We start from the raw sequence: 25,969 nt of genomic DNA on the forward strand, positions 1-25,969 counted from the left end.
TTCCAGTTTCTCCAACACTCTATGTCACTCGATCAACTTCCTTTTGTTGTTTATACCACTTTAAACCAACAAATAGCACATTTTTCCTTGCCTCCACTTGGTATTCGTTTAAGTTCTTCTATTTTCCTCTGTGCTTTTTCCATTGTCTTTTCACAGAACACTGAGCTTAAGAGCTATTTATATTGATTTGCATATTCAAAAAGGCGTAATTCTGGAAAGAGATGGGGTGGGATGGTAGGCGTGTGCATGTGCGTTACTTTTCACGCACACCGGGATTTATTTAGCAGAAGAACCTGGAAGTTGGCATACGCACAGATTTATGCATTTGGATTTTTTTGTGCGTACTCACATTTCTGCTTTTGTCCATACGCCATGTTTTACTGTGAATTCTATGCACGCGGTTATGCATGAGCACTCAGGTCTTTATGGCCTGTATATTTGCCGCCTAGTAATAAAATTGAAAATAAGGCAGTGTCATGCCCCTTCTTCTTTAGGTCATTGTAGAGTCACCCTTTGGATACATGGATGTTTCAGATTCCAAATAAATGAAGTTATAAGTAAATCTAAATTCTTAAAAAATTTTTTTTGATTTATATGTGTATGTTTTGAAATAGGAAAAGAAGCTTGGGAGGGATATTCATCTTAACAGTATTGATTCTTCCTGCTAATGTGAGATAGAGGGTGGATCATCTGTTCACATCTTGTTTTATTTTTTCTATGCCTATAGCAAAATTTTTTTGAAAAAGATCTTTATATTTACTTCTGATAGTTACTCTTAAATATTTAAACTATTCTGATAAAATACATGTATAGATGTCCAATCTAGTATTGCGTGCTAGAGAGTTCACTGGACAAAGCATGCTTTTCTTCAAATTGATTTTGAGTCCAGATATCTTTTGAAAGTCTGCTAGTGCTTTTGGGACTGCTGGCACAGACATTTGTGTTACAGATATATACAGTACCATATCATCTGCATATAGTGATATTTTTTGTTCAAGTCCTTCTCTGAAAATCACCTTTATCTCTGATGCATTTCAAAAGTAAATAGCCAATGGCTCAATGGTGACTTCAAAGAGAAGTGGTGATAGGGGGCATCCTTGTTGAGTCCTGGATTCTAGTTAGAAGTAGTCTGAAATAAGGTTATTAATATAAACTGAGGCTTTTGGACTAGTTTAGAATAGTTTAATCCATGCAGATATGTTTGGGCTGATCACAGATTTGTGCGATGTTGTGAATGGGTAGTGCCATTCAACTATATAAAATGCTTTTTCTGTGTCCAAAGATAGATATCTGGGATGCTAGATTTAATGAGTGAATATATTATATTAAACAAATGTTGAAGATTAGAAGCTAAGTGTCTGCCTTTATTAAATCCAGTTTGGTCTTGAGATATTACAGAAGGAAACACTTTCTCAATCCTTATAACTAGAACTAAATAATGCTTTGTGAAAGGTTTGTGGTAGATTTTGTTGTCTTTAGCTTCTTTATACTGTATGTTGCTAATAACAGTGGTGCTAACTTATTTGATTTTTTTTATACAATTTAACTGGGTAGCCATAAGGGTCAGCTCCTTTCCCACTTTGAAGTGAGTTTATAGTGTCCAGTAATTCTGAGAGTGTCAAGGGTTCATCCAGTTCCACAACACTAGTATCTAGCTGTGTTATCTGTAATGAGTAAAAAAAATGTGTCTTATCTTCTTTAGACTGAGTGGAATATACAGACTTATACTATTCTTTAAATGTGTGGGTTATATTTTTATGGTCAATGATTTTATCTCTGTCTGTGTTGGTAATTGCTGTTATCGCTTTGCAAACTTCCTGCTTCTGGATTTGTTGGGCTAAAATCATATTGGCCTTATCTCTGTGTGCCAAAATCTTCAATTGGAAGAATTCACTTCCATTCCTGAAACAATTCTATTTGAGCATAAATAACTTTTTTGTTGTTTTTTATTCAGATAAAGTACTTAATTATATACTTCTGTAAGGCATGTACTATTTGGGAATGGATTTCAGTGTTCTTTTTTTTTTATATTGTGGCACAGCCAAAGAAATACCAAATATCCCTGCATTATACTGTATTTCAAGAAATGTTCAGATTCCTGAACACTACATTGTTTTTCTTCAGATGAGATGCATATGGCTGCAAACCTCAAAGTGATACATATAGTTGTTGGAAGTGGCAAAGCACAGAAATGTTTTGTTTTTGTTTTTTGTTTTGTTCTTTATTTTGCCTTATACAATTTCTTGTATTAGGAATTTGTTAGTTTTCGCATACCCCTTGGAGTCAGAGCACAGGGTCAGCCATTGTACAGCACCCCTGGAGCAATTACAGGTTAAGGGTCTCGCTCAAGAGTAGGATCTCTTTTGGCAGTGATGGGGATTCAAACTGGCAACCTTCTGGATACCAGCACAGATCCTTAGCCTCATAGCCACCACTGTGATATTATGCTTACTGAATATATGGAAGTCAGTATGCACTTCCAGGGGCTCACAGCCTTGGTATTTCCCATGACACTGATAGTCATATACTGAGTATGGACTAGGACAGTGAGTGCACAAACAACAAGATTTGGTGCAAAACATGCTGAGTGCAGTTTAGTTTACAAATAATCTAAAATATTAATAGTACAGTGCAAAACATTTAATAAATAAATTATTCAAAAAAAATAAATAATTCAATAAATAAATAGATACAGAAGAATATATTAAAACCAAGGTTAAAGACATGGAGTTAATATGGGCTTGCCTGTCTCTCTCTTTCTCTCTCTCACTCTCTCTCTCAAAGTCCCAGTATGCTCCTCTCTTCTGCTCACCTCCTCAGGTCTGCGGGCAAATGCGGTCATCCAATGTTGGTTTTTATCCCAGCCACCCCAGGTGGTAACTGGCTGTGATATAGCAAGCTTGGATCTGTCACCCTATCACGAACCCTCGAAGCCATTGGCAACTCTTGCTCCTCACAATACTCAGCAGGAGTGACCCAACCCTACAGTGTTTTTCTACTCACTGTTGGCGGGGTCACCTTCTCACATTGTCCCCTTTTCATCACACTGGTTTAATCTGCTGACTCCACTCTTTCTTCTTTTTTGACTTTCTGCCTTGATTTTTCTCCACTTTCTTTCCTGTCTTTTTCTCTTTCCCACTTCTCTCTACCTTACTCACACTTTTTACACTTTGTGGGTGTATTGTGCCAGTGTGGAGAGATGGCATCTAGGTCATTTTTCACTTCTTCATGAGCTTGCTAGAGTCAAGAAAGAAAAGAAGATCTTCTTAAACAGACTGGAAATATTAAGGTCTGGGCAACGGGCTTAAGGAGTTTAAAATGCTACTAGGAATCATACATCCTTATTTTCGTTTCAATAAGGCTCTAAGTAAGGGATTTTCTTTCTTTATCATCATTTCATCAAAGCTCCATTGCTTGGAAACGGTAGGTAGCTACCACAAACTTTAAAGTCTCCAGTCACTTTACTATTATGATGTAATAAAAGTATTTAATCATTCATTGTCCAACCCGCTATATCCAAACACAGGGCACAGGGGTCTGCTGGAGTCAATCCCAACCAACACAGGGCACAAGGCAGGAACAAGCACCATGCCACCCTAAAAGTATTTATTTATATTTATATTTTTTTCTTTTCTCTATCTTTATACTTAATTAAAGAGTTATATTATGGTCCAGTACATTGCTCTTTGGGTTTGGATTGAAGGATAGAAGGCCTGCTGAATAATGCATGTCAAGTTTGTATTTTTTTTTTTGTTTTTTGTTTATTGATGAACTTATTATACATGAGAATGTGAATGGGCTGAAGTTTTAGGTGCATTTCACTTTTTTATATTCATTGGAACATGGGTGTTTTTTTATTTTATTCTTTTATTAGCAGAAACCATTCTTTATTCCATTATTTGTAGACATCACTGTCACCCTTCCCATGGTATAAGAGAGAAATTACTGAGTTCTATTTTCCAAGGGGCAACAGTGAGAGGACTACACAAGTATGGTTACAGTAGCAGGAGCGACATGGAACTGTGTAATGGGAAAATAAAAATATATTGCTTTGTATTTTAAACATATGATATTGGAAAATATAAATGGAAAAAGTCAGAATAGTTCATTTATTTTCATTTGTGTTAGTTGAGGTTGCAAAATCTGGTTCAAAGCAGCATATACAGTAGACTAATCATTGCAGTGTTTTGGACCTCCTTTCTGGAAGTTATCATCTACCACTTAAGCACGAAAAACTTGCCACCAAACAGATGAAGAGGAAAAAGAATAAAGTTAAGTGCAGAAAAGTGAGTTGACGAATTCTTCATTTTCATTTCATTTCATTTTCATTTTCATGTATTCATCACTGGAGTAGATGATAATTTGGTATGAGGAGATTCCAGTAGTGCCAACAGAGTTGACAGTTTGTTCTTAACTACTTAGAAATTTGTGTGTAATAATGGGATTACAGATTTATGAAGCTAGATAGACCCTGATCTCCACAAACCTGTATTAGATTAAAGGCATTTGATAATGGATGAGAGGACTACACATTTTTACAATTTGTGATAATCGTATCCAGTGATGCTGATGCCTTTTAATGTGCCCACAAGAACATATGGACTTTCACCTACAGTAAATGTGTATATAGACAAGATTCAGTCATCCTCCCAATAACATATTAAATGTTGCAGATTAATAAATATTTTTGGAAACTTTTTAGACAAGCTATTTTTGAAAAATAACTTTTAAATAGTGATTTACAAGGTAGGATTGTGGGTACAAGGAATTAGCTCAGAGATTAGATCATCACAGAGCAAAATAAAACAAACAATTATACCTCTATCATGACTATGGCATAAATGCAGAAGACGCAGTGAAAAATCCAGGCATACCCTGGAATAATGTGCAATCTACATGTAAATACTGACAGGCTTGAACATTCAAATGGCTCTCAGGGTCAGTGAGGCAGCAATGCTGAGCACTGCACCACCATATTGCTGCACTGAAATATATTGTTTAGTGTGCAACTGGAACTTATGGAGGAATGTTTTATGTTTCAAAAATGATCACATCTAATGATGGTTCCTTGTTTCTGAAAGTGGAGGAATAGAAAGATGGATTGATGAACTTGTGGTTGAATGACAAATGCAATCAGTGTGCAGCAACTGTAATCCTGCTTGTGTCTCTTGTTCATTTAGATACAAGATGACGTTCTGCTGTCCAGAATATTTTCAGTAAATAACACATCTCTGTGGCTATATGACATTTTGCATTCTTATAAAGATAGTCATTTCTATGTTTCTTCAGCTACCCCGTTTTATTATCCAAGAGTGTTTTTAACTGTTCTGCAATACAGTCTATTTTAACACACAGCATGCTATTTCACCAGTAATTTTTTTTTCAATTTGAATAATTTAATTTCAATTAAAATTTATTCTTACAAAGCAACCTTCTGCTATACCCTGATTACACACAGACTACAGTCAAATTATCACACAAATAAAATGTAACAAAAATAAAACACATAGAAAAATGGTGAATACAACAGCATCCCTATGCCAGTATGCACACACGTATACAGTATGTATAATACTTGCTCAGTTTTGTAGTAATTGGTTTCTTAAAGCTTTTGAAAAAAAATGTATTTTTTATTCTGGATTACTGCTGTGGGCTGGCACCCTGCCTGGGGTTTGTTTCCTACCTTGCGCTCTGTGTTGGCTGGGATTGGCTCCAGCAGACCCCCGTGACCCTGTGTTAGGATATAGCAGGTTGGATAATGGATGGATGGATGGATATTCTGGATTGCAACTGTCTTATGGCCACTCAAGTCATGCGTCAAGCACACTGTCATTCAACAGAGCACAGGAAAATGATGGTGTTTCTAGCATAATGCCACAAAAATCTGACAATGGCCGTGAAATACAACATACAGAAAATAGGCACTGAGAGGAGCAACAAAATGGAACAATCTTTGCAACTGTCAATCAGAACAATTCCTGCAGTTATTAAAACACATTGTAAACATATTCAGTCGCAGCACTAACCAGAATGTGCTTTGCTAAAATAATGAGTCTTCATACTTAATTTAAATGCTTAGACTGATGGGGGTTCTCTAATACTGGAAGATCATTCCAGATTTTGTGGTTATGGAGAGTCCCTCCTATAGAAGCTTTATTTATATTTTCAAAATTTTAAGCAGCTATGCATGGTAAAATTGAAATGTATGCCCAACATTAATACATTCTGTAAAGTTAAAAGGGGAGTAGTCCTTTAACAACTTTATATGTCAAAATTGCACAAAATGTAGTTCTGGGTGTACTAGCTACTGTTTTGTTTTGAAATAAGTATTGAGTAGTAATCAAGAAATTTGAACAGGCTGATAATAAATTATTACAGTTGTCATTTCTGCTTGATACAAATGAATGGCGTATTTCAAAATCTTGGCAATTTAAATTATTAAGAAACTACACTGTTTGTAAGCTGGGGAATGTGAGTTTTAAAAAGTTTGGAAAATTATTCCACCAGAAGAGTCACAACATATAGTATTAAAAACATTAGAATTATACAGACTAATGCAGTGGTCATGTAGGTCAATTTTCTTTACTCCAGAACTACTATAGAAATTAGACAGCTGGATTCAGTATTAAAGAGATCCACAGATTATATTTGATAAATATGGGCCATTAAAAATCCATAGTATTAGAAATATTTTCAAAAACTATATGAAATTGGTAGAACATGCAATTTCTTAAATTCCCAGTTAAATAAACCAAGCTACCTTTCAATTTTCTTATCAAAATTATGTGTTCCATAGGACTGTCCATGCTGTCTTCAGTGTAGTATTTATTTGCAGCAATACTACTACTACTAATACTACTACTACTTCTAATAATAATAATAATAAATTACACTTATGTTGCTCTTTCCTTGCTACGCAAAGCACTTTATACAAACAGAGTGAACCACTTCAACTACCACCACATAAATGATGCATTGGCAGCCATTATTTTACCAGTGTGCTCACCACACATTAGCCATCAGGTGGTGAAGTGGTGAGAGAGGTAGTTAGCCAGTTAGGGACAGGGGATGATTAGGGTGTCAAATTGAATGAGTCTGTGATGGGAAATTTAGCCAGGACATTGGGGAAAACCATGCTCTTTTCAAAAGATGCCCAGGGATCTTTAATGACTACAGAGAGTCAGGACCTCAGTTTTAAATCTCATGTGACGGACGTCAGTGTATTTACAACAGAGCGTCCCTGTCATTTTACTGGGGCATTGGGATCCACACAAAGACCACAGAGTCCGCACCCCCTGCTGCCCATGCCAACACCTGTTACAGTAGCAACACTAGCTTTTTATAGATGGTCTCCCATCCAATTACTGGCCAGGCTCAACCATAGTTAGCTTAAGGTAGGTGACCTGTTCTGAAGCACAAGTGGTAAGACTGCTGACAATGGTGTCTTTTAAACTGGATGTTGTTCAGAACTTGTTCTTTTTATAGTTGTTCCAGAATGGTGTATTTTAACTTTTCACTAAATCAGATGGTTGATGGTGTCTTGATATTTCTGCATGCACAGCAGAAATGCACTATGTGAACTTCTCTTGCATTAATACAGCGTTTCTCAGCCTTTAAGTATTTGCGACCCGAGTTTTCATAACAGTTCTAATTATGCCCCCAATGTTTTTTTTGAAAGGAGCTCACTAATACCAATTTGTTCTTTTTTAATTAATGATATATCATAGATGCATATTTTATTACACCTACTTAACTTTTATCGACGTTTATCTAACTCTATATTTATTTTTCTAGTATCAGAATGTAGTTTAAATTAATTTGTTTTGGTTTCAATAGATGTATTTTTCATATTTTCGATTCTTGTTTTCTTTTTTTCACATCTTCATGCCCCCCTTTTTGTTAATTCGCGTCCCTCTAGGGGGGCCCGCCCCACAGGTTGAGAACCACTGCATTAATATAAATCTAAACATTTTTTTGCTTGCCCTGTCTCAGCAAACCAGATATTGCACTGGTATACTGTATATTCAGCCCCTTTTTTAGTAGGAGATCTTATATTAGCTAGTAAAACCACTGGGTTCTGATTGTATGGGCTCCTAGCTTAAACAGTCTACTTATTGATTTTATTACACTCTGTATATACAATTCTTGAAAAAATAAAACATGTTTATAGTTGGAAATGCATGGTTAAGCAAACATAAGTAATGGTAATAGTAAAATATATTATTTTACATTAGGGTTAATTTTTTATCACAGTATTTGCATTTTGGAAAAAGGGAACCTTCAGTTTGGAAAAATTCCAGTGCAGCAGTAGCTGAAAATTGTTAGACATGAAGCCTTTCTCTGTCATTTTTCAGCTGATTCTAAAACAATTCAATACATATTTAAAATAAAAGTACAATTTACTAAAGCCATGAAACATAGCAAAATGTTTTAGTTCTGGTGTTCTGATAAGCAATAGGTTTATATGTTCTGTGAATCAAATCCTGATATGGCAGGCGTACTGCAAGCTTTGTGCCAGTTACATTATGTTGTCAAGCAATTTCACACTTTTTAAATTGCAGGATTTAAAGTGAAACACAAAACCGACTGCTGTGTGGTTCTTGGAAATATCCTAATACAGCACATTTATTCTGGAAATGTTCTTCTCTTGGTCTTCAGAATATACTCCTGTTAAAATGTGTGTTTGTCAATTGCTGTTTCTACAAAATCTCACTAGTTCTTTACTCAGCTAAGTCCATCTTTTGTGTTTTGTTCTTTTTATTTGACACAGTGTACTTCACCAGTGGCTAATTTACTTGTGTAAAATAATTATTGTAATTATACCACATTTCTAGTATACACCACTTGTTTATATTGTTTCCTTACACTTATTTACATCTGTTAGTTTTGCATAAGCTTCAAAAAAGTACGAAAAAGCTAATGAATTTTCTTTAGGGAGGAAAAAAAAACCTATGAATGAAAGTCCAAAAATAACAAAGTGGATGGTTGAGATGTACAGTATGTGTCATACACACTATCAATATGAAAATGAATAATAACTCAGAATTTTACTTAAAAAAACAGTGCTGCCTGATCTACTAATTGATTTTCAGACCTGCTTAATCCTGGCAGGAACAATTACAAAGGAAATTTTCATAATTGAATGTACAGTATGTCTGTTTTGGGTGTTCATACACAGTGCTATGTTTTTAAAATAGTTCATACCATTAACCTGGCAGCATATGTTTTGACTGAGGATGAATATTGTCAATGAATATTGGACTTGGCATATACATTTTAATTTAAATCTGAAGCTTAAGCAGTAATAACTAAACTAACCACCATTACACTCTTATCCAACAATATTTGATTTAAATTGTGCAAAAATATATTGTGTCAGAATACTAATTTTTACAACAAAAAATTTGATCCCTTGTAAGATATTCCTTTCTTATCAAATTTCTCTTAGCTGGTCAGACTTAAGTGCTACTCTTCAATGCACAAAAGTAACTATTAAATATACATTAGCAGATAAAGGATAATTATTCCTAACTCAGTAGCAAAGAAGTGCAAAGTAAAGTCATAAAACTTCAATTTTAATGTTGTCTCTGCAGATGCATCAATCAATTGTCTTCAAGGAAGTAAGACCTTCTGCATGCATGACACAGAGTTCAATGATTGTGGCATGTGGTGACGGTACCATTTATACTCCGGTTGTTGAGGTAAATTGCTTTCTTGGGAATGTGACTTTACTGCGTTAAAAATGTCACCATGCTCTTCTAATATCTCAGGTTCCCAATAAAACAAAAGTTGTTCAGTGATTTGAGTCCCATCCAGGACAGTCACAAAGGAAAGAATCTGACATTTTCTGATGACATCAACATTGCAATGCAATTGCAGCTTGGAATTTTTAATTAGCAAATTACTTATATTTATATTATTGTTAATGGGTTAGTAAATTTCCTCAATTACTGTATAGTATTTTCTTATTGTGCGCTCTACTCTAATTCTTTTTAATGCTACAGGACCAATCATCCCTTTGGCAATTTATAAAATGCTTCAATGTGAGTTTTAAAATGTTTGTGTATGTTTTCAAATTGTAGTATTAGTTTATTAGATTTAAATAAGACGATCAATTTTGTCTTTAGCAATAACTCAATGTATCTTTATGTCACCTGCTTTTTGCTTTTTATTTAAGATGATATATGTATTATGATGTTCTTTTTTTAAACAGGTGTGGCTCAGATGTTACTGAGCCATAACTAATTGGCTTGCATAAGAGACATACAGCAATTACACTGCATAGTGTGAAGAATTTGGGGCTACCTTCTGAAATAAAATTTATTAAAACTCTGCGCTGTCTGGCAACAGGTAAAATGATAAAATATAACTGATAATTAGCATCAACAAAACAAAGTATTTGCAATATCCTTATATTAAACCGTAATGACACATGTAGCACATGTTCTAATATTGAAAATTGTGATTTTTTTTAATTGAACAAAGTTTTCTGATCTGTTCTATTGTCATTCTAATCATGACTTATTGCCCTGTTAAACTTTATATGATTCTAAGTGAAATAGGTACTTCTATGTAGCATTGCAGGTACCTAATCTGACCTCATTCTGTGTCTTCAGTTTTTGCCTTGGCCCTGCTCCTGTTTCATTTTCTTGACTTATCCTATCCTACCATTATACAATAAGTCTGTTTGCATTCTGCACATTTAATATTTGGTTCCTTTGGCAGAAAACACACAATAGAATCCTGATGTCAGGTGCCTGAACATTCTTTGAATCAATTTGACCCTACTTTATAACAATAGCAATTTGTGTCCATGTCAATCATATATCAGAAAAGTTAGTAGCCATTTTGGCCTGTAAAGCACACCATTACATATAACTCTATTTTCTTTTTGAGTGTAGAAAAAACTTTTTGTATCTTACGTTGTAGTCAGAAATTGCATGAAAAGAACCTTTGTATTAAAACTTGTCATTTAAAATGTAACAGCTTGTTCAACAGTTTAATATCAGTTATAGCAATCATTTGATGAATAAAAAGAATGTGAAAATAAAAAATAGTGCATTGCTAGATTAAGGACTCTTATATCTTTGATATTTTGATGATGCTGTTGCACAGAGGAACTCATATCTAATGTTTGACTTCTTTGTAGTAACTAATACTGTACTTTTACTGCTACAAAAAGTAGGAACATCATGGGGGTCTTTAGACTGTTGCATAGTTTTGAGCATCCAAGGAGACCAGGTTCAGTGTCATATGAAACAGATTTGTCGATCTGAATGGTATGTTAAATATTGTAATAGTAATGTGTTATAGTGTAAGTTTTCCAGTTTTGTTAGGACATCAGGAACAGTTTATTGCCAGTTTTAAAATTATGCTGTTAATCTAAAGATATTTTGAATGGTGCTTCCAACAATAAACTTCAGCACAAAGCAGGAGCGGATACAGAATGGTGACAGTCTGTGGATGATTGACTGCATGATACTTTGAGAGACTTCTGGTTTTTGACTTGTCTGAAGAATGTCTTTGGAACATCAGTCTTATTGGAGTTTAAAGCAAAAAAACAAAAGCACAGCAATCATGTGCAAAGCTTTAATTGATATTTCACTGTTAGTCTCAGCTACCACAGCTTGGCCTTCATTTGAGGCTTATATACTTAAATTGCTTTAGTATTTAATAGGCCGTTAACAATTATTTGTCTGTGAGCTGTTGACTCAAGTTCTGTACTCTTGTTTCTATCTTTTTGTTTTATTTTTCTTAGTTTAAGATAAGTTATCATTGCAATCTGTCTCAATAGACAAACTCTAAGAACAAAACATTTATAACCAGGTCAAATTCCAGAAGTCTAAATCTTATATTGAGACATCTAAACAAAAAATGTACTAGGCCTGAAGTGAAAAATATGAGAAAGGAAAAACCAAAACAGTAAAAATAAACACTCACTATTTTTTGTACTCTTAATCACAGTCTAGTAGATCAAGAAGTAAGAACAGTGTTTCCTAAGTCACTAGATTGTTCACAGTTCAATTTTATACCATTCAATCTGGGTTCATCACACATTTATTAGAGCACATATTAGGAGAAGCAAGTGTTACAATGTGCCTATATGTCAAAAATAGTGAATTTTCGCTTTAATTGCAACTATTCAGTGTTATTACAGAGGAGTGGATCATTGAAATAAGAATAAAAAGAACAGTGTAAAATAAACAAAAAGCACCTTAGGTCTAGAGTATATTGATCAAACTTGAAGCACTATTTGAAGATGAATTAAAATAAGTGTTTCTGTCCAAGTGTCCATTAAACCAGATAGCCATTCAAGTGTTGTAAAGACTGTTAATGTGCCTTAAGTAACATGCCCTAAGGTGGAAAAGGAATTAGAGCGCAGAGTCAAATTAAGAAAGATTGTCTTAATTGAATACTAGGGGCTCAATAATATGCATCCGTTAAGGTTCTTTTGGTGGGCCTGGCAGAGGACAAGGACAGAGTTGAATTAAATCAAGCTTACATGTAGATGCAGATAGATGAAAATTTGCAAGAATTTCTTAAAAATAACAAAACACAAAGACCTTTAAACATCTTATTTACTAGTTAATGGCTGCAGCTGATTCATCTTCCATTAAGTATTAATTATTGCAGGCACCTGCCAGATTTTTTTTTAGCGCATGTAGTTTTCCTTATGTATTCCCCATGGTTCTTGCTCTGTGGTCTTTGCTTCAGGAATAGGCTCTGGGGATCCTAAAATTAGATTAAGCATGTTTAGAATTTTTTCTGCCTGTATTTCCTGGAAATGTGATGGAGGGGTGTTTTGTGTTATGTTTTCTGTGATTCCAGAATAGATCAGAACTTGAGAATGAATGATAATGTGATTGTAGGAATGGCTATATTTGGACTGTGTTTAAGATTTTTATGGCGTTTGATTAAGAGGCTTGTGTATTTAGCCTTTGTATATGTGTTGTATTTTTGGATCTCATTTGGTTACATACGCATTAAATAAGAGGGTCTCAAGTTTGTGATAAAATCAGTTATAATTCACTTAGGCCTAATGTAAACAATCACAAATTAAAAAAAATGTTTGATCTGATTACTTCAGAAACATAAATGATCATTTTTCTTTTACAGTCATACTGGTTTAGTATTATAAATAGTCCATATAGCATCTAAGACGAGCTTCTATTAATCATACATATAAAACAATTTACTAGTAAACATACATTGTGAAGCTTAGATAATGTGATTGTACTGAGAATTCCTGAAGTACTGATATCTTGGCAATGGCTTTCCTGATGCTGTCCATAGTTTCCAGTAATGCCCAACACATGCTTATCTTAATGTTAAACAATTTAAATCCATTACAGGAAATTTATCATTTTGGATAACCTCAATTATCATTTTATATTCTAAGGAGAATGTGCATGTATATCTTTGGATGCAGAAGCCTCTGAATTTCATTTAAATAATAAGTGTACAGTGTTTCCTCACACTCAGAAATGCAATATACAGTAGTACTGTATGTAATTATATAATAGGTACATTAACATGGGAGTATAGTGTAAAGATTGAATTCATTTTGTTGAAAGTGTTCAAACAGAAATAGGCTATGGTGCAGGTACACTTTATACTGTACAATAGATACAATGAAATACATTACTATTTCTTTTATTTCAAAGTCATCAGAATTACATCTTGTGTATTATTTATGTATATTGGTTATCTTGTATCCTTGAAAATTGGTTCTTGATTCAAACTTACCAACATAGACCACCCATATTCAATTGTGTTAACGTTGTGATTTAAGTTGTGAAAATTACGACTTTAGGAAAATATACTGTACATGCTGCTTTTCTAAAACAAAAATTCTAAGAACATTGTTATCAGGCCTTTTTTTCTTTTCCAGTAATTTAGACTCCATTTAAAAGGAAGCTGAGAGCAAGGTAGATGATCATCCTCTGGCTAAAGCTGGGAGGACTAGAACTGCTTGGGACAGCGTTAAAAGATTTTTTTTTTATTCTGCAATAATATTAGCAAACTTGGGTCAAAACTAGGGCCCAACTGATATTTTTAGGCTCATAATGATATTGATATGTGGGCAGTAAAGAGGCTCAGTTATTGATACATACTGGACCAATATTGCTGGTGTGTTAAAGTATTAGGATTTCTTATAAAAAATCTGAATGAAAAGGAAAAGATTAAATGTATGATGCTTATGACATAATAGATACCAATGAAATAATAGATATAATGGAAGCCAATAGTGACCAATGTGGTAAAACACCAAAAAATGTCACTTGAAAAAAGAAAAAAAAAGAAAATCTCACATGACCCATGTTGCATAATCCACATGTTGTAGGCAAGAATCTTCACCAACAAATGAGGGGGAGAGGCAGATGTTCAATTGAAAAACTGACTCCTATGAGGTTTTAGTTTGCTGTTTATGATATGTATTGATCATTCTGTAAGTATGTATATAACAATATTTTAGCAAAAAGCATGTGTTTTGTGCATATGACTAGATAACTGACATGCATGACTTACTACATCACTACAAACTACATTGGATAAGTACCATATAAAAGTATAGATGTGTATAGACTGTAGATGTTGTGAGCACAAGTGACTAATTGTTAAATTGGTACTTATAAAGAATAATATAGCTTGTGTTGACTTACATATGAAGAATAAACTTCACTGACTACAAAAATGTCATACTATGTGAAATTTTCTGATTCTATGAAGTAAGACATTTTGAGGTAATTAATGAAAGTATAAATGAATCAGTGCAAATATGTATTTCCTAGGAGGGTCATGTATTAATTAATGCATTTGTTTCCATATATTTGCATATAATTATGAACTATTTTATGTTGATTAATATAGTTATACAACCAAGCATGTGCTTGCCATATGCTTATACAGCTGACCATCCCAGTAAAGTAAAGCAAAGTAAGTAACGCAAAACTTAAATGCATTTTGATAACATAAACAACATTAGGTCACCTATGACATTTAGTTCATTGTTACTCTGTGTAAAAGTAAACGTATCTGTTTTGTAAAGATGTGCATCATATAAAGATTTCTTTGATATAAGCAAATAAACAACTGTTCTTTTGACAAGTGCAAATAAATTCACAGCTCACAAGGCATTTTGGAAAAACTTTTTACTTGCATTTCAATTGTGATTCACTCCAGAGTAAGAGTGACATATACATATATTCTGAGAGCAAAGGATTTCAGTTACATTTTGGGAGAAACAACTGACAGTTTGAAAACATGCCATTAAGTAGATGATAAACACAGGATGTTGATGTGCACTTATGAACAGATAAATTGTCTTTTCAAGTAATCGCTGTAATTTACAGAAGCAAGTCTATATGCCTTAGAAAGCCAAACCTCTTCTTTTTTAAAAGGGGCATACTGGGCATTTCAAAAATCAGACTGAATAACAACCTGCTGGTTACTTTAATAAAAATAGATGCTGTAATAGTGGCAAATGCTTATGTGTAATCTAACACAGTGTAAGTGCCCTGTCAAGCAATCACTGTGGTATACAGTGACAAATGTACAGTATAAGCAGTTCAAAGGGAAAATTCTGTTGTTTTTTTTAGGATAAATGCCTGACATTTGAAACAAAGTTAGAGTGAAAACATTGTGCACACTTGTAGTAGGCTGTGCAGCGGCCACTTTGGCCAGGGTGAAGACAATAGGGAAGCATAGAAAAACATGAAATACAGCATTTCAACATGGAAGTTGTGAACTTCAAATGTAACACTAAGTAAACGAATGACTTTATGTATACTCTGTAAAAATGTACCATATTGTCAGTCCTTTTGATGATAAATGCGGACTAAGCTAAGACTTTCAAAAGATAAGGTATTGCTTAACACGTACTGTACATTGTTAGCTCTCAATTTGTTACCGTTAATGTGCATATTTGTCACAGAGAGTGTCTTTTCAAACTGAGAGCTTTTACAATAGAAAAATGACTTAATAATTTGCTTAGAAGAGTTTCAACATCTTAATATCAATGCAGGTTCAACCTATACCGATGTGTATGGTGAGACCAAATTTTAGTGGCCAATATTATCATTTGGGTCCTGGGCAAAACAGGGAGCTTAGCATAGAAGATGAGGATGTTGTGTGGAAAAAATAAGCCTTACTCTTTGTTTAGTAGTGGAAACAGAGAGGTATTTTATTGACATGAATAAAAAAAACTTGTAGCACAGAGAACATAATTCTAATTTATTTATTCCTGTTAATAATTTTTATGAACATCGTATGCAATGAATATGCATATTAGACATGATCTTGTACCTTTGCAGATAGGTAGCATTTACTATATGTAACTAGTAGCAGTCTTCATGACAGCATCAGTATATACAGGGTCAGGAATGTCAACCAGTAAGGAGAATCTGATATTGTGGTTGGTTGTGGTTGTGAGAAGTGTAAGAAATGAGGGATTTAGAAGCAGGGATAGCAGCAATCACAAAAGAAGCATCAGTCTAAAAGCAACCAGAAACGACAGCTTTAAGTTTAACAAGGGCAAGGTAACAAATGAGAAACAAGGTAACAAAGTCTTAGTGTATTACACAGAATATTCAGAAGCCAGGAAGGTCCTAACAAAAATCTAAACTACGATTCTAGTGAGAAACTAACAACAACATTTTAAAAATGCCTCAGCCATTGTTTTAATAGTTCATAATTTTTGTACTGCAAGTTGATTAGCACATGCAAGTAAGAATTAAACTGTACTCTGTACACATAGCAATAATTACCCAATAAATGTAGGAGGATAAAATATAGCTATTATCTGGAAGGCTTGTAAGGTTAAAGGAAGTATAAATATAGTTATGGTACTTGGTGCTCTTTTATCTGGGCAACTAAGAACATATTTGTGCCTATGTGATTCTTCAAGACAGTTAACCTCTGGGCCTCCAGCTCTGTTTTAATGTCCTATATAACTCTACTGTCATGTTAGGAACAGCTACCTGGCCATCACCTGTTTCTTTTGCTCTGTTTCCAGGCATTCAGCTCCATATATAAAGAAATCAATAGGCAAAGAAGCATTTTTTTTTTGTCAGCATGTGTTTAGACATGGTTGGAAAAGAGAGGTGGTGAAGGGTGAAAATAAGCAGATCTGGGAGACACAAAGTCATAACACAATCAGAAGACATGTCTCTGAGGGTCACCACCTTGCATGATAGGCACCTCCCCACACAACAGCTTCAAGCACAGCTCAACAGTGGACGTAAAAAGCAAATCTCATTTTCTACTCTGAAGAGTCTTTGTGCTGAAGGTTTGACAGGGCAAGTGGCAGTAAGAGGACAAAATAAAATCCCAGCTGTGAGCTACTGTAGACTAGAAGTCTTATGGACCGATGAATCAAAATTTGAACTGTTCAGTTCATTATGCAGGGTGTTTGTATGCCGTCAATTTGGTGAATGAATGGTTCCTCAGTGTGTGACACCAACTGTCAAACATGGAGGAGGAAGTGTGATCGTCTGGGGTTCTTTTGCTGGAGGCATGAGTTGCACATAGTGACTGGCATTTTTAATCAAAAGGGTTACGACAGCATTTTGCAGTACCATGCAATACCTTCTGGCCTGTGTCTAGTAGCTCAGGGGCTCATCCTACAGAAAGACAAAACATACCTCAAGGCTATTTCAGAACTATGTTAAAAAAACAGAAGGTACCCTTCAAAACATGGTCTGATCAGCACAGTCTCCAGACTTAAACCCCATTGATTTAGTTTAGAATGAACTGGACTGAAGGGTGAAAGAAAAGCAACCTGCAAGTGCAACACATTTGTGGAAACATCTGCAATAATGTTGAGAAGATCTTTCTGACCAATATTTTATTTTCCTTATAGAAAGAAGGACATATGTTTTTGGCTGATATACTGGCAAAAGGTGGCTACTCTGATGAATCAAAAATTTGAATTAAATTTTGTACACTTAATGATTCCTCAACTTATTTTTTATTTGCCATTGTTTACTTGTTCTATGACTTGATTTCAAGAAACATTAAGACATTAAACTATGTTCATTTCCATAAAAAAACTGAAAAAACTGAGTTGTTCTAAGACTTTAGACCGGTAGTGTATATAGATAGTATTTGATCTTTTTCCAAAATATAGAATTACATGTGCAACATATACAAGAAGCCCCATCCAGACTATCTATTTGTTAAATTGGAAAAATGGGAGTTCCAAAAATTATCAGTCCTGTTTCTTGATTATAAGATTATTTGTTCTTGATTCAATATGGATCAATCCAAGATTGATACCATCTTGAATTAGAAAGTTCTTCATGAATTATTATAAATGGTTTATTAAAGACTTTAAAGACCTTTGTTGCACCTATTACTGCTCTAGCTAAAAAGTTTCCTCAAAAGCTGTGCTGGACTCTGGGGTTGCAGCAGTCTTTTGATACTTTATGGAACATGTGTACCACTGCACCTGTCTTGTGGCATTCTAAAGCTTCCCCTACTCTTTGAAGTTGAAATTAATGTGTCTAGTTTAGGGGTAGAAGTATTTTTGTCTCAAAGATTTCCTGGTATAGTATAAATATGATCAGCCTTCTTGTGCATTTTATTCACAAAAATTATCTTCAACTGAAGAATATTATGATGTCAGTCATCAGAAATTACTAGCCGTTACATTTATGCTTGTAGAAGGGTAGAACTGGCTCAAGGGTGCTAAGTATTTTTTATGATTTTTACAGATTGGAGAGATATATCAGTGTCAAACAGACATACTGGGTACTGGTCTTTAGTTGATTTAATTACACCATTTCTTGTCAAGCTGATAATAAGAATCTGAAAGTTGATATCTTTTCAAGACAGTTGGAAAACCCTCAGAGATCACATGAAATAGAACAGTAATTCCCACTAAATTATGATGGTCTTCTACCACTAGAGATATTCCAGATGACATCCTAGACATAGTTAAAAATACCCACAGCAACCAACCTACCTTTGATACACTGGAATAGCAAATGCTGCTCTCTCCCCTAAAGATGCAGGGAGGCCTCCAGGCCCACAATGTCTCCTAATCAGTGAACCAAAAAATCAGCTACAACTGGGGAAAACACTTTCCTCTATCTTCAAAGGAGGCTGTCATGGATCCCAAATAAAAATGCAGAACTTTTCTTTAATTGCACAGTGTATGCACATGTCAGTCATGGAGTGAGTAATCAATTAAACACAATACATTACATCATCTGACTCTTAATATACAGAGCTTTATTATTCCATCCAAACAACTAGTGCCACCAATATTTTTCTGACTCCTGCCGACTCTCCCATTAATCTGAATGCTGCCTTCTTGATAGGAGTGTTCTGTAGATCCTCCTATTGCCCTTAGCACCGCTTCATAGGAAGGGTGTATGGGCTTTCTCATTAGTTTATTCACACTTTCTAGGGAGGTGTTTGTTACTCATTTATCTCATTCTAACCTTGGAAAATCAAGGTGTTTGTTTCTCTAAGATGAGGCAGACTTCACATACTTAAGCTTTACGCTATATTTAGTTAACCTTTGAGTTATTTTAAGACCTTTTCCTTAAGCTTAATAATTCACTATGTTAAGGCTCCATATATGCAGTGGCGGTTTTTAATATGGGGAGCTTGGGAGCTGCCCCGCCTCCAAATATCTTAAAAACTTACTTAAATTAATTAGGTAATACAAAATAATCATGAAATAAATGTGTTTATTTGCACAACATTCCTTGTTTAAATACCTGTATTTCCTAAGTGAATGGCATCGGCCAAGAGAGGGTATGTAAGTCCTTGATCTTTTGGCAAGATTACATACTTGCAAGCAGAAAGAAAGAAAATGACCATAAAATAAAAAAAGAATAAAGGTTTAAAAAGCAACTAAAGAAAGTTCCATAAGAGCAGTTTATGAACCAAGTTCAGATGAGTTTGTCTACTCAATTGACCCTGAAGGTAAAGAAACAGTCAAAGTAAAAGGACAAAAGTTAAAAATGGTTATTGACACTGGTAGTGGAGAATATTTCATCAGTCAGGATTCATTTAAAATAAATTTCACAGAAAGGTATACTTCTTAGTATACTTCTTGCTATTTTGAGGCTCAAATAGACTACCAAGAAACATTCATTAAAGACAACATTTACTGTATGTGATTCAAGGGACTGTGGAGTCATTGCTAGGACAAAAAGTGTATTTTGATTTGGGAATATTGCATACTCCATCAAAAAGTAAAGTGTGCATCAGGTTTTCCTCCAGTATTTTGCTGCATCCATTTTACCCTCTACCCTCCTAAGCCTTCTAGGACCTGCTGAGGAGAAACATCCCCATAGCTCAATGCTGCTACCACCATGTTTCATGTATGGGATGTTGTGTTTTTGGTAGCAGAGATGGAGATTCAAAAAAGGCGAGAACGAAACCTATACTGACAATAAAACAGAGACGTCTTCAAGGGATAACTCAGCTATATGCAACAAACCACCCAATTGTATTGATTCAAATGTTTGAAAATGCTGGTTGAATCATTCAGTTTGCCCAAATTTTCTCTGGGTGGTCATGGTACCCCAGAGTCAAATTCACCTAGCATTCAAACCTTTCACAAAATGACTTCCAGAATCTAGAACTAAATTGTGGGACCAACATTATAGATGATAAACCCATTGAGACATGCTATTTTCTGCATGAAAATGTCAACAAATATGATGGCTGATGGTAAGGGAGCTAAATGGGCACTTCCAAGAAACATGTCCACAATAACTTGAATGGTGGTGTTACTCTGGATGCGGTGTTTTGGGTAGATCTGTGATAAAATCCATATAAATATGTTTCCAAGGCACAGAAACAGGTTGAAGCACCCCAATAGAGTAGACTGATAACAAGTGTCACATGCAGCAGTACAGCATCTAACACATCATGCCTTTCCACTAGAAGGTCGGGTTTATGATTCAAAGTTTGACCTATTCCAGGGTGACAGAACAACTGAACGATGACATAAATCCATGTCATCGAATGTCATCAAGTAGAAATAACAATCTAGGTGGTATGTTTATGGAGGAATCTCTCTGATTTTGTATTGCATGAATTTTACTCATAATTCCTTCCATTTATGGTATAGTAAGCATACCAATACATTTGTCCTCACATATGATAGGTATTGGGTCCTCCCTACATTCATCAGGCTCAGAAACATTTTTACTACAAGGATAATAAGTTATAGAGAAGTTAAAATGACAGAAAAACAAAGACCAGCTAGCTTGTTGGGCATTTAATCTCTTGGCGTATTTCATATAAATTAGGTTCTTATGATTAATGTAAATAACAAAAGGAAACTTGTCTCCTTCTAATTAGTGACACCACTCCTCCAAAGCAATGTTTATCACCAACAATTCACGAGCTCCCACTTCATACAGTAGTTCATCTCTGCTTGATTTAACTTCTTAAAATAAAAGGCACATGGATGTAACAACTTTGATTTACAATATCATTGCGATAAACAGAACCAATGGCAACACTAAACACATCTAATTCCACAGTGAAAGGTAATTCTGGATTCAGTTGTCAAAGTATGCCATCAATGCATTACTAGCTTCTTTATTCCATACAATTTTTTATGATTTTTCTGGAATAATAAGGTTATGGAAATAACACAGAACTAAAATTCATAATACATTTATGATAATAGTTCGCAAAATCCCATGACACTCTGATCCTGTTTTACCTTCTCTGAAGGTAATAGCCTGAATAGCCTTAAGTTTAGTATTCATCTATAGTCAAACCTGTCTGAGATATTTTATATTCCAATAATAAGAATTTTTCCTGATGAAACTCACACATTCCAGTTTAATAAATACATTAGTCTAATGAAGTCTTTTAAGTACTTCTTTAATGTGACTAATATGGGTCAGGAGATTCTTCGGAAATATCAAAATGTCATCAATATACACTAAATACACAAACTTCCAACAGGTCTTTAAAGATATTGTTTACGAAGGACTGGAATATGGCCAGTGCATTTGCTAATGCATAAGACATTACCCTGTATTTTTATTATCCTATTTTTATATTAAAATCAGTTTACCAGTTTACAAATACGAATGAGATTATACACATTTTGCAGATCGTGTTTTGAAAAAAAATCAATCACTTAATTTAGTATTGAGGAAATAAGTGATAATTTCTTTTAATAGCAATTTTATTCAGCTCTCTATAATCTTTACAAATTCGAAGACCTCTGCCTTTTTTTTCAACAAAGAAAAAGCCTGTTCCAATCTGATTATTAGGTTTGATTATAAAGCCATTTTGTAAATTGTCTGTTATATACTGCTTATTACACAAGTGACTTAACAGACAGTAGGTGGAACAACAGTAAATAATATGATGACTTGACTCCCAGACTGGAAAAAACACAAAATGGTATGATTAAAAAAACAAAATGGCATTGTCATAAACTAAACGTAATAACTGGAGTAATTTTAAAGAACAAATATTCAGAAAATGTAGTCATTTATAATGTTACCTAAAAACTTACATTGACATTGACTAAATAGTTCTATCATGTTTTCTACATAGGCAGAGTTAAAAAGGTGTCCAGGAGGGCATCGCCCTCCTTAATGTATGAACTATTTTATGTAGCCTACTTAGCGTTACATTTTTTGGCTTGCAAAATTACATACTTATTAAATTTGATCTTTCTACTGTAAAACAAAGTCAGAAGTGTAGAAAGTATAATGATACAAATAATAAATAATAATATTAATAATAATGCTAATACCATATATACTGTCAAAATGTGTTGTTTGTGTGGTATATCTTGAAGCACAGTGAAATACACAATCCAGTGTCACAGTCAGAACAATACTAGCGTGATTCCTTGTGGATTTTCTTTCCAGACTGATCAGCTTTTGAACAGCACACTACACATGTGCAATTGACACTTGCATCACTTTTGGATTCATCAGAATCACTTTTGATTTTACTGTTCATTTCAATTTCACTGCCTGAAGACAAATTCACTTCATCATCATTGCTTGTTCACTGTGAAGAGTGTGCAACACCTGGGCTGCTGAAAAATGTTTCTTATAAAACCCTATTATGAAGCTAGGAGAAGAATGTCTGCACCATTACCCAGGTAACACTCGAGCCTGTTGCTTACGCAAAACATACCTATATCGTTTCCCGAACAACACATGGCACTAATGGTGTTGGCACTTTTACATCCCAAGTACGCCTTGAGTCTAAGGCTTACATGAGACATGTTTATACAGTTGCCCGAGTGACACTTTGGACTAACACGTTTAACACTGTTTTTACAGTCCGTGTGATGCTCTGGTCTAGCAGCAAGGAGGTTAAATAAATCTCAAAATAAAGTGTATTTTTTTTCAGCAAAGTTATTTTTAAGGTTACATCTAATGTAAATAATAATCAACAAATATAATAATTAAATCCATCTTGCCCTAAGAAACTCTCTCCTTATCAACATTCTGTCCTTAAAATACATGAAATTAGTTGGATATAAAATATTTCCTGAAAGAAATAAACTTTGTTACATAAAAGTAAGGCTTTCATTATTGATTTGCCAACTTCAAGATTCTTTTGATATAATTGAAACAATTAAAGAAAGCGCTTTTTCAAAAGTTATAATTATTACCAGTTGCGTTTTTTGACTCCATTCTGTGACTCTGTTACTACATGCAGTTTGAGGGTTGCCAGGGTTCGTTCTACCTGAACATGCTTCCAGTCATGTCACTTGTGAAACAGTGCAAAAGGCTTCCTATCAGATTGTGTCACTTTATTTTACAACTTTAGTGTGTCACTGATCTCACAAAAAATGTGTATAGTTTTCCCAGTTTTGACCTTGTTCTTTGTTCATTTTTACCTTCTATCCTTCTGCTTTTCTGTCTGCCTCCTGACTAGGGGTGAAACAAACACAGAGCAGACCCTTCTTTTTGCATTGGCATTAGGAAGCCAAGGACCTATCAGAGTGCTAGGCCTGTCCGATAATGATTTTTTAAAGAAGAAAATGCTCTTTTGTATTTACAAAATTATGTTAAAAGTGAATATTGTTATCCTTGGGAATTCACAAAGAATTTAACAGATACTTTGTATTTTATTTTTATTGCAATGCACCCTTCTAGCAGATATGTTTACATTTATTGCCCAGATTAGTTATTTAGTGCATGGTGGCAACTCATGGTATTAAATTTGGCAGGAGCTTGTGCATAAATGCAAAGTGGCTGTTGTAGATTGTTGATAATTACACAGGTGAGGAAAGGCCATCTCCCGTCACCCATGCTCACCATCTTCTACAGAGGGACCAATGAGAGCATCCTGTACAGCTTCATCACTGTCTGGTTTGGGAATTGCACTGTCATGGATCACAAGACTCTGAATAGGGTAATGAGAACAGCTGAAAATATCATTGGAATCTCTCTTCCCCCCATCACAGACATGTACACTACACATTGCATCTGCAATGCCACCAGCACTGAGGAGGACCTGACGCACCCCTCACATAAACTATTCACTCCCCCGTCATCTGGATAAAGGTAACATAGCATTCAGGCCTTCACTACCAAAATGTGTAATAGTTTCTTCCCTGAAGTCATAAGACTGATAACACATACACACCTTGCCATTCAACTAGCTCAAATATATATATGTATTATTATATTTATTATCATACTGTTACTTTCTTCCTGCTTCCAGTATCATGTTCACATGTGTTCCTTCTATTAAGAAGTTGTCACATTTTGGCATGAACTGCTAATTTCTGTACCTGTAAATATCATAAATGTGTACTGGTCAGCGCTGCAATATCTTTGTTTGTACCACTGTCTGCCTTTGCACTGTCCTGCAATGTTTGTACATGCTTGCACGCATGCACTTTATGTTAAAATTTGTAGTTTTTTCTGTAGACCTGTGTTTTATGTAGGCAACGTGGTCCTGGAGGAACATTGTTTAATTTAACTGTGTACTGCACTAATTCTATGTGGTTGAAATGACAATACTACTACTACTACTACTACTACTACTAGCAGAGAGCATCATTTTTCAAAACTTACAGTATGGATATTAGAAAGTGCATAAAATCACTCTCACAACTTTTACTACAGACAAGAATAGAAAAGGCTGTGCCTCCCAATCTATTATTATAGCAGAAGACCCCACACTGAAGGTGGGTGGAGGCAGATGTAGCTAACAAGTGGTAAGAACATGACTTATGGTAGTATTAATTGCAAAGCAGGCACCAAGCAGAATCAGACTAAATCACAAGTGTCAAGTTTGTACAATATGGATGACTATGGATGACAGAAGCAATTCCAAAGGAGTTATAGTGAATACATACTAAGGGAGTTCCACACACGATGAGTTATTATCATTTCTCTCTGGTTTGCTCTGTGTGTGTGTGTGCGCATTTCCTTCAGGCACCCACTGTATGACTGCTTATACTGTGCATGTGTATTTTGTCTGCCTTGCTGCTCATATGTGGTGTTAAGCACATAATTATTATAGAGTATGGAATTCAATTAATATAATATTGATTAATGCGTTTTTAAATTATTCTTACATCATCCACATTTATAGCCTGGCTGTATTTGTGTGCTGTTTTTTGCTAAACTCTGGCGCGGCTTCTGAGTAAAAGAGCACTTCTGTTGATGTTACTGGAGCCAAGGCTCTCTGCCCATAGTTACACTGACTTCTTGTTACGAATGATCTCTTCCATCTAGTGCGTAATTTATTACATTGTCAGCATCACTGGTGTTAATTTAATTTACATTTTTTAACATTACTGCTTTATTAAATTGGTTTCCTTCAACTCGTATGTTTTGTATAGAGTATGGTCCTCTTTTAACCACACTTGTCTGAAAAAGAGTTGTGAACATGTCTGCAGTTTATACCCAAATGGGATGCTTGTACTTACAGCGATGCAGTGGTCTGTACAACTCTCTATCACAACTCATAAACACCCCTGTTACAAAATATTTAATAAACA

General features: G+C 34.7%; 1 protein-coding gene across 3 annotated transcripts in view; it reads left to right on the forward strand.

Annotated features, from left to right (window-relative positions):
* Positions 1-25,969, forward strand: part of LOC120539167 (ras/Rap GTPase-activating protein SynGAP-like) — a 181,772-nt gene that overhangs the window by 62,514 nt on the left and 93,289 nt on the right. The window contains exons 2-3 of one of the 3 annotated variants that reach the window (XM_039768988.1): positions 9,594-9,701; positions 10,214-10,350. The exons of 1 other annotated variant lie outside the window; for it this stretch is intronic. The gene's annotated coding sequence lies outside the window, so the exon portion shown is untranslated. The remainder of the gene's footprint in view (positions 1-9,593; positions 9,702-10,213; positions 10,351-25,969) is intronic. One more of the 3 variants, XM_039768989.1, reaches the window with a different exon arrangement.

Source organism: Polypterus senegalus, chromosome 11 (genome assembly GCF_016835505.1).
Source record: "Polypterus senegalus isolate Bchr_013 chromosome 11, ASM1683550v1, whole genome shotgun sequence".
Lineage (NCBI taxonomy): Eukaryota > Metazoa > Chordata > Cladistia > Polypteriformes > Polypteridae > Polypterus > Polypterus senegalus.